The following is a 12863-nucleotide window of genomic DNA, read 5'->3' as shown; positions in this document are numbered from 1 at the left end:
GAATTAGGGTAGTTCTCATCGGATGCCTGAGTTATTTCTCAAAAGGCGGTCGTAAAATTGGGTGTGAAGGTGCATACCTGAGATTCAGAAGTAGAGGCAGGAGAATCCAGAGTTCAAAGTCATTCTCAACTACACAGTGAACTTGAGGCCAGTCTGGGATACTGACAGCTTATTCACAATCAGGCAAAACTCTGCTAGGAAAGGAGCCTGGCCCCTCCCAGCCTCTCTGGCTTTCCCCTCGAGACCCCCATCTCTTCCTCTAATTCCTGCCCCACCACGGTGTCACTACCTTCTAGATCCTCACAGAGCCATGCTGGCTCTGCTGTCATCTGCGACCCCAGAAGGGCGAACTGCACACATCTCTTTATAAAGTTACCCGGACCGGGCATTCTTTTGTTGATACAACAATGAAAACTGTGTGTTCATTGTGTAACTGTGAGAGCCAAAGTTACATTTTAAGTTTGGATTATTATGCTTTAGAGAGCCAGGAAACAAAAATGCCTCTGATCTGCAAGGCCCTTGCCCAGGGACAGGTAGTTCCTGAAATGCTGGAGGCTATTGTTTATGGGAGATAACAAGCCACGTGGTTTTTAGTCCCCTAAACAAGTTTGATCCACCCATCTGTACCGAATGTGCTTGATCACTTGTGGGGAGGCGGTTCACAGGCAGGAAATACGTCAGGACGCATGCTTACCCCTGATTTGGATGTAGGCGGAGGTATGGCAGGACGTCTGCGTGCCCCTGATTAGACCTGGTAGGAAATATTTAAGCAGCTGCAAACCTTGACTCAGAGTCATCTTCTGCAAACCTGGAGATGGACCTGGCCAGAGCCCATCTACCTGGCCAGTATTTAACTAAAGCTTCCTTCAAATTTAGCTTTAAACTGTGGTAGTGGTCTTCTTCTGGATTGGTGGAATTAACGTAACAATGAAAACTTGATATTTAAAAAGTATCATTAGTCACAGGGAGAAGTGATGCACACCTTTAATACCAGCACTTGGGAGGCAGAGGCAGGAGGATCTCTGAGTTCAAGGCCAGCCTGGTCTACAGAGCAAGTTCAAGGACAATTCAGGCCTACACAGAAAAAAACCTTTTTCAAAAAAAAAAAAAAAAAACAAAACCAATCAAACAAAACAATGAAACTGGGATAAGACAATGTTTGACTTCAGTCATCATATGTGAATATGGGGAGTTTCAAGTTTGTTTCTGAGGTACACTAGTGCCATCCTGCCAACTGAATATTGGTTTTTTTGGGTTTTTTTTTGTTTTTTGGTTTTTTTTTTTGGTTTTTCGAGACAGAGTTTCTCTGTAGCTTTTTTTAGAGCCTGTCCTGGAACTAGCTCTTGTAGACCAGGCTGGCCTCGAACTCACAGAGATCCGCCTGCCTCTGCCTCCCGAGTGCTGGGATTAAAGGCGTGCGCCACCACCGCCCGGCTGAATATTGGTTTTTGTGTGTTAATTTTGCATTCTGCAACTTTGTTAAAAGTGTTTATCAAAAACACTACATAAAAGTGTGGGAGTTCTCTAGTAGAATTTTCAGGGTCACTTATGTATACTAATATCTGCAAATAACGCTATTTTGATTTCTTCCCTTCCAATTTGATCTCCTTCAGTTGTCTTTTGTTCTACCTAAGACTTCAAGTACTACTGAATAGGTGTGGAGAGAGTAGGCATCCGTGTCTTGTTCCTGATTGTAGTGGAAGTGTTTTGAATTTCTCTCCATTTAAGTTGATGTTGACTATGGGCTTGCCTTTAAGCGAGTATGTCGCTTGTATCGCCAATCTCTCCAGGACTTTTATTGTGAAATGCTGTTGGATTTTGTCAAAGGCCTTTTCTACATCTAATGAAATGATCATGTGGTTTTGTCTTTCAGTCTACTTATACAGTGGATTACACTTATCGATTTCAGTTTATTGAACCATTTTTGCATCTCTGGGATAAAGCCTATTTGATCGTGATGATCATTTTGACTTGCTCTTGTTTATTTGCAAGTATTTTATTGAGAATATTTGCATCTATGTTCACAAGGGAAATGGTGGTAATTATCTTTTTTTATTTATTTAGTATGTACACAGTATTCTGTCTGCATTTATGCCTGCAGGCCAGAAGAGAATGCCATATCTCATTACAGATGGTAGTAAGCCACCATGGGGTTGCTAGGAATTGAACTCAGAAACTCTGGAAGAGGATCCAGTACTCTTAACCACTGAGCCATCTCTCTAGCCCCTATAATTCTTTCCTTATTGAGTCTTTATATGGTTTAGGTATTTGTCTAGCTGTGTGTCCTCATAAAAAGAAATGGGCAATGTTGCTTTTATTTCTATTTTGTAGAATAATTTAAGAAGTTTTAGCATTAACTCTTTGAAAGTCTGGTAGAATTCTGTGCTAAAACTATTCAGCCTTGAGCTTTTTGAGTTGGAGGAAGACTTCTAGTCTGAAAGACTGCTTCTATTTTACTAGGGTTTTAAGTCTGTTTAATGCTTATCTGATCTTGATTTAACTTTGGTAGGTGGTGTATATAGAGAAAATTATCCATTTCTTTTAAATTTTCCTGTTTGGTAGACTGCAGGCTTTTGAAGCATGTTCTTATAATTCTCTGGACTTCCTCAGTGTCTGTTTTCATGTCCTCCTTTTCATACCTAGTTTCATTTATTTGGGTATTCTCTCTCTACCTTTTAGTTAATTTGGCTAAGGGCTTGTCAATCTTACTGATTTTCTCAAAGAACTAACTCTTTGTTCCGTTTGTTCTTTGTATTATTTTGTTTGTTTTTATTTTAATGACTTTAGCCCTGGGTTTATTTCTAGCCATCTACTCATTTTGAGTGTTTTTTCTTCTCTTGTTCTAGAAATTTCAGGTGTGCTGTTGAGTAACTAAATGTTTTGTTTGGTTAGTGTTTTTATTATTATGTGCCGTTGGGAATTTCTTTTCTGGTCCAGTATATTTGGTGTTCTGTATGCTTCTTGTACCTTCCCTTTTTTTACATTGGGAAAACTTTCTTCTATGATTTCTTTGAAAATGTTTCCTGTGCCTTTCTTTGACCGCCTTCTCCATCCTCTACCTATTATTTATAGGATGGTCTTTCCATAGTGTTCCAGATTGCAGATTTCCTGGAATTTTTGTGCCCGGATTTTTTTTTTTTTAGATTTAACATATTCTTTATTTCTTTCTTTAAAAAAAGACATAATTCTTTATTGATTCTTTGGGAATTTCACATCATGCACCCCAATCCTGCTCACCTCCCAGCCCCACCATAGTCTCCCCTTAACCCTGCAGCATTCCCTGCAAAGATTCCCCCCACAAATCAATTAAAAACAAAATATAACACACAAAAACAAACACCTGTTCTTCTGTCTTTCCAATACCTCTTTGTTCCTCCCAGTGGCATGGGGTGCTGCAGTGTGTCAGTGTACCCTTTCTCCCAGTCAGCCCCACCCACAAAATGTTCCTTGTGAGGAGTAACTGGTCTGATTCAAGGTCGCTGGCACCACCATCCCTGAACCCTCACTGAGACTCCTCAGACATCCTGCTATTTCCCTGGGTCATGGAGATCCCGTGGCCATAATTCCACAGGACCAGTCTCTCCACGCTCTCCGCAGGTCACAGATGTGGTAGATTTTAGGGTGGGCCAACTGAAGGTCCAGGATGTGGGTTTGGATAGTAGCTGAGTTAGTCTGTCCAGCCCACTAGGACACCTCAGGTGAGGTGTGGAGCCAGCTCTCCTAGGCTCACACCATAGAGACCAGCTCCCCCAAGTCCATGATATGGGGTGAGGATATCTCTCCCAAGTGTGGGGGCCAGTTCTCCCATGAGGAGCAGGACTAGCTTTCCTGCTGCAGTGTCCCAACAAGGGACAGGGCCAGCCATCTCAGGGATAGTGAGGGGCAGGGTCAATTTAGCATGACCCTTAGATTTCAACATGCAAGATTTCTATGATCCCCTGTGGCAACATGGGCCATGAACATCAATCACAGAGCCCAGCTACAGCAGGACCACGGACACAGATATGGCCCTCAGCAGCAGCCCAAAAGGCCACCCAGGCACCAATATTGCCATAGGTTGTGGGCTAGACCCCAGGCATCTGTATGGCCTTTAGTGTCAGCATGGACCATAGACATCAATACAGACAGACCCTGGCTGTGGTGGGACCACAGTCCCAGACATGGCCCTCGGCAGCACCCCTGGCCTGGATGATACCACAGCTCCACATAACAGTGTCGGCCGTTCAGATGGACACAGCCCCTGGATGCCAACATGGCCACAAGATGCAGCTCACTCTGTGCATCATGTGACCTTGGGTGGTACCACAGGCCATGGGCAAAATTATTTAAAATTTCCTTTGACCAGCGTATCCATTTCTTCTGTCTTGTCTTCAGTGACTGAGAGTCTCTGATCTACTCATTTATTCTGTTGGTGACAGTTGCCTCTAGGTTCCCAAATTTTTAATTTCTAGTTTTCCCTCAGCTTTGGTTTTCTTTGTTGCTTCTGCTTCCGCTTCCACTTGAAAGTCTTGAACTGGTTTCTTCATTCCATCCCACTGTTTCTGTTTTCATAGACTTCTTTGATGGATTATCCATTTCCTCTTTAAGGACCGCTAACATATTCATAAAGGCCATTTTGAAGTCCTTGTCTTGTGCTTTAACTGTATTGCATTTCTCAGGGCCTACTGTGGGAGGGTTGCTGGGCTGTAGTGAAGACACCTTGTTCGGGTTGTTATTGATTGTGGTTTGGGGCTGGCATCTAGGCATTCGAGTTTGGGGTGATTGTAATTCTAATTTCTGCCATTTGCTCTTGTCTTTGTTAGGTGAGTGTTCCATTCCTTGGTTTCTGTTTCTCATTCCTGTGGTAGCTGTGGGTCACCTGGTAGGGAATGCGGTCCCTGGTTATTCTGGGTAGAAGGTATTGGGAGCTGACAATAAATAATGGGGATTGACTAGAAGAGGGGGTCCATGAAAAGGAGGAAAGCAGGGTGTGCCACCAGGATCTGCTCAGTCCCTGGCTGGGGACTGGGAGGGAGGACATGCCACAGCTGTCTGCCAAGGAGCTGATAATGAGTCTGGGTGTTGGGTTTGGAGGGGAGGAGAGACAGGGCGGGTCTGAAGATTGCCTGCTTGCTTCCCCGGCAGACAAGGTCCCAGAGAATACCTGCGTGGAGCTGGCAGCTGAGACAAAGGCTCGAGGTGGCGAGGATGTTTGTGGGAGATCTGTGTGATGCTCTGTAGATGGGGCAGAGGAGAAAGGGAGTCCATGGCAGGTGGTTTGCTACCTCGCTGGGGGCGGGACTGGATTTGGAAAAGAGGGAGAGTGAATGTCCGAAGGTCACCCATCTGCTTCTCTGGCCAGTGTGGCCCTGGTTGGTGGGGTGGATTCCCAGGGAGCCTGCGAGAGTTGGCGGCTGAGGCAAAAGGGTGGTAGGGAGGCTACGGGAGATCACCTGCATAGTCTGCTGGTGACGAGCGGGAGGCAGAGAGCACAGGCACTTTTCATTTTGCTCTTGACCTCCACATGACCTTGACTCTTAGCCAGCTTAGTGGTGAGGTGTCATGATGTATGTGGTGAGGAGGCCAACTTGGGCACCCGCAGAGGAAGGAGGCCCTGGTCTCTTGGAGAGCAGGATGGGAGGAACCCAAGAAATAAGAGGAAGTATGACAGCGGCTCACACGGGGAAACCTGTCTCTCTGCCTGTGGTTTCAGGAGTCAGGGGCCATGGAGGAAATGCTCTGGGGCCGCTCCCTCATGGGCTTTCACTGGCCACTGCTCCCACGGCAGCCTCTTCCCCTTCTACAGGGGCGACAGAAACATAACAGAGGCAAAGCTGTCGCATAGTTGGAGGTGATCTTCAGGACAGGTGAGTGAAAAGAATGCAGACTCTTAGACCTGTGACCACGGTTTGCTGAACTGAAAACTGCACAGTGTGCGGAAAGAGCCATGGTGGGGCAGAGGGACTCTGGATGTGACAGGAGAAGGCCCAGGTGTGGGGAAGCAGAGCTCTCTCTGTAGGGCAGCAACACCAGGGAGAGACAGAAAGAGAGGTGAGGGCTTGGGGGTGGTAGGAAGCTTAGCTCTGAGTGCGAGCCTTTGGGAGGGACTTAAACAGAAACGCATCTCCTTGAGTGACTAAATGCACTGAGTGGAGAGAAGAGAGAAAACGCACCGAAGTCACTTTAGGAGGTGAGCATGACAGTGTGGGGAAATACCGGACTGCTTGGCCTCTAATGAGCCGTGCTGGGAAATTAATTGCAGACAGGAATTCTCTTGGCTGGTTGTATTGGCAGGTGCCTGCTTTCCCAGCACCTAGGAGGCTGCGGCAGGAGCATCATAGCATCGAAGCCAGCCTGGACTGTATAGTGAGGCCTTAGGCCCCTTCCGAATAAAGAACCAAGCACTTCTCAGTAGCAGGAGGCAGAGTCTTACAGTCACCGAGGGAACACCTGATTGGACATCTAAGCGCCACAACAGGCACCTGGCCCGTCCTGTGGGCCTGGGGGACTCAGCAGCTTGTGAGCTCACTGACTACATTAATCTTTCCTGTACCCAGGCTGTTGGGTGGGGACCTCACATGTGGGGCCAGCAGGACACCGGTGGAGTAGATGGAAGTCACGGTTCTAGGAATTAGCCCACCCACTCCCTCCTTTGGGCTCTCATTTCATTGTGTCATAAGCAGGAGACCGAGCAGTGTTAGTGAGTGGAAGAAAGGGGATGCTAGGGACAACAGAACTGTTCACTGATACACCGGAAGCAACCTGCAGCTGTGGAGACTGCTGTGGAAGGCCTCTTGTCTGTCTCAACCATGCCCTGTGCACCTGCGTTGGAGGATATTTTACTCTTTTGACTTTTTAGGAGGCCCGCCACCCATCTCCCAAATAAATCACACACGGAGGCTTATTCTTAGTTACGAATGCCCAGCCTTAGCTTGGCTTGTTTCTTGCCAGCTTTTCTTAAATTATCCCGACTACCTTTTGCCTCTGGGTTTTTATCTTTCTCTATTTCTGTATACCTTTCTTTCCTTCTTACTCTGAGACTGGCTGGGTAACTGGGTGGCTGGGTGGCTGGCCCCTGACGTCCTCCTTTCCTTGTTCTCTTGCTCCTCTTCGTTCATCCCCATTTCTTTTTTATACTCTCAGCCTGCTAGCCCCATGTATCCATGCTTCTGCCTCGCTATTGGCCATTCATCTCTTTATTAGGACCATCAGGTGTGTTACACAGGCAAAGAACCACAGCTTCACAGTTAATCAAATGCAGCATAAACAAAGTCACACACCGGAAAATGATCTTCCCCAGCACACCTGGACACAAGGCTGCTTTACAAAATAAAGAGGGCTGTTGCAGATACGATGTGGGTTGGTCATTGCACATGGCCTCGTGTGTCTGGTTTAGAAGCCTCAAGTTGACTGGCTGTGTAAAAGGATGATGTTGTCTTGGCTGCATGCTGAAGGTCGGGGAGGGTAGCTTAGCACATCTCTGCTTCTGCCTATTCTAATTCCCAGTTCCATTGAGGCAGGACCAGAGGGAAACAGAGTGATGAGGTAATGGGAGTCACTATTTCTGCCTCACCCCTTGACTGTGAGTGGATGCTGGGTAAGAGCTTTATATTAATTTATTTAACCCACTGGCTCAGACAACCCTGCAAGAGGAGCACTGTTTGATCGGCCCCGCTTACAGATGGTAAACTTGACAACAGAAAAGCTAAGTCATGTGTCCAAGGTCACACACAGCTGCAGGTAGTGCTGGGATTTGAACCCAGACCTTCAGCACTACATCAATTCACCAAATACTCTTTTAATGTGTCCTTAGCCAGTTTTCTTCCTGTATTGCTGTCTTTGACCTGATGAAGAAGTGGAATTAAGATAAAGTTTCTTTTATTTGTTGCAGTATGTTTTGGTTTGAATTTCATGGCTCTATTGGTAAAAGTGCTTGCTACAAGCCTTATGACCCGAGTTTGATGCCTGAAACACACATAAAAAGCCAAATGCAGGTGTGCTCATCTGTAGTCCCAGCACCCTAAAATGAGACATGGAGGGGAGATGCAATCATCTAGAAGCTTGTCAGCCAGCTGACCTGAAGAGGGCAGCACCGCAGCAGAAACAAAAGAAACCCTGTCTCAACAAGGCGGATGGAGACCACGGAGTCTGGCCTTCACATGTATGTCATGACATGTGCACAGCCACACTCACACAGGTGAGTGCAAACATGAGCCTGGGTTTACACCTGAAGTAAGAACTAAAAATTTTATTTTTTAAAAAAATGAGTGAGTGGAATAGTGTGACAGTTACCAGGGTCCCTGTACAGATGGCTCTTTGGGGTCCCCTTGTGGTAAAATTCCTACCCCCCACCACACACACATGAACTGCTGCTCTGCAATGCACCTGCTGACATCCTTCAGTCCAGTCTCCTGGCTGGAGATTGGGGATGCAGTTGTCTGCTCTAGCAGTCTTCCTGCCTTCTCTATGATGCCGCGCTCCTGACACACAAGGTCCATCAGCCTGACTCCAGAGTCCTGGGATGCAAGCATCTTAATTGAAGGAGTAAATGTGAGGCTTTCTGAAGAAATTCTGGGTGCCAAACAGACACCCTGTGGCCTTGGGAAAGGCCTTTTCTGCGTGGCCTGCCAGTGTTTAGTAGGCGTGGTAGACAAGTTAGTTGCAAATGGAAGACTGTGCACTCCACCAAAACAGAGAGAATATTAAACCAGTCAGGGAGAAGCCTGTGTTCCCACTGCAGTAGTTAACTGTGTGCTCGTGGCTTGACACCATTGTCATCTAATGGCAGCTTCCTTACTGGTGGACTGAGGGGCTGACTCATGTCCCTAAGTACCTAACAGGACAAGTATGGTCTTCCACATCTGCCAAGGTACCATCCTTACGGTTTGCTCTGCTTCATCGTAGGCACGTCTTGGCTAACAAGACAATGTGCACAATTGGGATCACTATTTCCATTGTTGCTGTTCATGAAAGCACTCCCACTTTACAAGGTCTGTGCTGGGAAGAAGCTTCCACAGGCCTCAGTGCTGGGCTTAGGCTGGATTTGTTCAGGTCAAGTGAACACATTCAGAGATATTACATGTTTACATCAAGGAGAGCCCAACACCTTCCCACTCCCCACTATTTCATACAGTTCCCCTTACAACAGGAGCGGCTCCTGGGCCTGCTAAGGCCTTGTGGCAGTTGTTGCCACACCATTGGTGCTGAGACATGCACATCCTGGGCAGCATCTAAGCTGAGGTGCTGTGGGATGGTGCTCTTGTATACTGTAAAGATTTGTCACACTTATTAGTTTCATAAAATGCTGATTGGCCAATAGCCAGGCAGGAAGTATAGGCAGGGCAACCAGACTAGGAGGAGAGGAAAGGAGAGATGTAGTCATTCATCAGCCAGACGCAGAGGAAGCAAGATGCCTTATTGAGAAAAGGTACCAGGCCATGTGGCTAAACATAGATAATAATAATGGGTTAATTTAAGTTAAAGAGCTAGTTAATAATAAGTCTGAGCTAAGAGGTCAAACAGTTAATATAAGCCTCTGTTTGTTTCTTTGGGACTGAATGGCTGTAGGACCAGGTGGGACAGAAACTTCTGTTTACAAATGGTGCCCAAGCATTTGGCAAGTATTTCCACATAAAGCCTGAGAAAGCTTTTTTTTTAAAAAAAAAAGGGGGGGGGGGATTCTAGACAGACAAGAACAGAGTCAAACATGGCTTCTTGGTAATCATCTTTACTCCAGTAGGCTCTGTTTGTTGGCAGCAGGCAGAGGTGGGGCTCCTTTAAGAGAGTCTTCCTGACTCAGTGTTAGTGGCAAAAACCTTGCAGCTCTTTTAAGAGGCTCTGCCACCAAACACTTAAATAGTGTTTATGAGCAGCCAGTGGCAGGCTTCTTGGTGGTGGCACAAACTTAGAAACTCCACAGAGTTGTGGTTAAAAACAACAACAACAACAAAAAGTGGCTCCTGCCATGAAGCTGGACTGTCAGAAAGCCAAGAAGTGGGGCTGATCCAGCCACCAGCTGTGACTTTCATCCTAGCCATATCACTTAGCAAATTAAAGATCTCATGTAGTCAGAAAAAGAGAGATACAGTAAAGACAGATTCAGACAAAAAAAAAAAAAAACCTTGGAAACCATTTGCAGTATGTTTAAAAATATATGTAGACTTGGGAGAGAAAAAAAGGATAAAGTCCAGGGAGAAAGAAAGAAAGAAAGAAAGAAAGAAAGAAAGAAAGAAAGAAAGAAAGAAAAGAAGGAAGGAAGAAAGGAAGGAAGAAAGAAAGGGTAGTTGGGTATTGTATCACATGACTTTAATCTCAGCACTTGGGAGGCAGAGAGAGGCAAGTAGATCTCTGTGAGTTCAGTGGCAGCCTGGTCTACAGAGTGAGTTTCAGGACAGCTAAATATACATAGAGAAACTCTGCCTTAAAAAACAAAACAAAACAAAACAAAAATAAAAGAAATACAGTAAGAAAAAAGTCACATATAGATAGAAAATATACAAAGACTGTGGATACTGTATGTTATTGTGTTGTCTTTAAATTGTTTGACTGCTGAGAAAGGAGCAACAGGTGCTAAAAGACATTTAATTATAAATGCTGCTGGATTAATCCAACCTATATATTTTGAAAATGCCTTGACTTTAAAATTTAAGTCAAAAGATATGTTACTTTGGAGAAGGGGATTTGTTTTTGTTTCCACAGGAAATGAGAGGCTGTGGATTCATTCTGCCTTAAGAAAAATAGGTTTGATCAAGGAAGATCCCCTGAAAAATCTCCAGTGGGAACAAATGGCCCAGATGATCCAACATCTCAGAGCACCTCTGTTGCTGTTTCCTCTGAGTTCTGCATCCAGAACAGCCTCAAGACTGCTGGCTGTACTCCAGTTAGGACTTGATCATATCCTAAATTTTTTTAGGTCCCTATAAGATTATCAGTGCCCCCAGTCAGTAAGAAGTTGCCTAGAAAACTATGCTTACATTCCCAAAAATGGATTATGGATGTTTGTCTTTGTTTAAAGTGTTGGTTATAAGTTGTTATTGATAATGGTCAGGAAAATAGTTAAATAATGGAGATTAGATTCAGAGTTCTTGTTTTGAAAAAAAGGTGAAATGCTGTGGGATAATGTTCTTGTACCCTGTAAAGATTTGTCACTTGTATTGGTTTAATAAAATGCTGATTGGCCAGTAGCCAGGCAGGAAGTATAAATGTAGCAACCATACTAGAAAAATTCTGGGAAGAGGAAAGTCTTAGTCTTCAGTTGCCACCCAGATGCAGAGGAAGCAAGATGAAAATGCTGCACTGAGAAAAGATACCAAGCCATGTGGCTAAACATAGATAAGAATTATGGGTTAATTTAAGTTGTAAGAGCTAGTTAGTAATAAGCCTGAACTAAGAGGTCAAACAGTTTATAATTAATATAAGCCTCTGTGTGTTTCTTTGGGACTGAATGGCTGTGGGACTGGGAGGGACAAAAACTTCCATCTACACCCAGGAGCAAGGGTACAGAGCTTTGCTCTTCCGTGGAAACACCATTGGCATTACATTCTATTGTTTTCTGTACTTATAAACCATTCCTCACACCCCTAACATGGATAAGAAATAAAATTTATAACAAGAGCCTTGACCACACCAATCCAAAGAAATAACTATTAAGGATTTCCAGTTCTACCTAAACATTGTCTCCTGTCATCATCAGCTCCATAACCAAATGTCTATTCTTTAGAATATATTTGAGTTCTCTAATTCTTAACAACACAAATAGTAGTTGTTAAGAGCATAACAATGTGAGAGAAATGTTTTATTAAAAGAACAGCAGACATAGGGTGTGGTTACACACACCTTTAATCCCAGTGCTTTGGAGGCAGAGGCAGACAGATTTCTCTGAATTCAAGGTTAACCTGGTCTACATAGCTATGTGCAGGTCAGCCAGAGTTACATAAAAAGAACCATGGGCATGCACCATGACTGGAACAGTGAAAAGAGGGTTCAGGAGTCAGTGAGGTGACTCAATGGTTAAAGATACCAACCAACAATCCTGCTGACTTGAGTTCCATTCTTGGTGCCCACATGATGGAAGGGAATAGCTAACACATCAACACATGAAGTCATTTTCTGACCTCCAGATATATGCTGTGGTGTGCATGTACACTGACCACACACACAATTTTTTAAAAAACTAAAGATATTTATGCAAAGTGTAGAAGATCATTGCAAAAGCTTAAATAGCTACAGTTACTATCTTGGTCTGGTATGAAGTGTACCCCCAAAAGCTTATGTGTTGAAGACTTAGTTCTCAGGTGGCAGATCTACTATACTGAGAGGTGACTGGATGATGAGAGTTGTGGTGGACTCGTAGCTCAATGGACAGTTAGGAAATGGTACACACTGGGACACATGCCTCCATCCCTAGCCTCTGGGTCTCTGTGCACACTGGGACACATGTCTCCATCCCTAGCCTCTGGGTCTCTCTATGGACACTGGGACACAGGCCTCCATCCCTAGCCTCTGGGTCTCTGTGCACACTGGGACACAGGCCTTCATCCCTAGCCTCTGAGTCTCCATGGCTAGGAGGTAAACAGCCTCCTCTGCCACATATGCCTAAGTCACCTATCCAGCCAACCTTGGTCTGAAACCTCCAAGATCATGAGCCCAAATCTTCCCTTTATACTGAACTTCTCAGATATTTGGTCAAAGCAACAGAAAAGGAACATGATTATATGCGGTATTTTAAAATGTTCAACATTATAAGGTCAGTTTTATAACAAAAACAAGTGTGCTGTGAGTGAAGGAATTTCAGTCAGCCCAGGCCTGGCAAACATGGCTCTGGTAGGCCTTGCCCTTCTCCCCCATTGCTTCTGCCTTGCTGAAAACCATTAGAGTACATTCCT

Source organism: Arvicola amphibius, chromosome 2, assembly GCF_903992535.2.
Source record: "Arvicola amphibius chromosome 2, mArvAmp1.2, whole genome shotgun sequence".
Lineage (NCBI taxonomy): Eukaryota > Metazoa > Chordata > Mammalia > Rodentia > Cricetidae > Arvicola > Arvicola amphibius.
The sequence above is the reverse complement of the archived record's forward strand: the minus strand, read 5'-3'. Positions refer to the sequence as shown.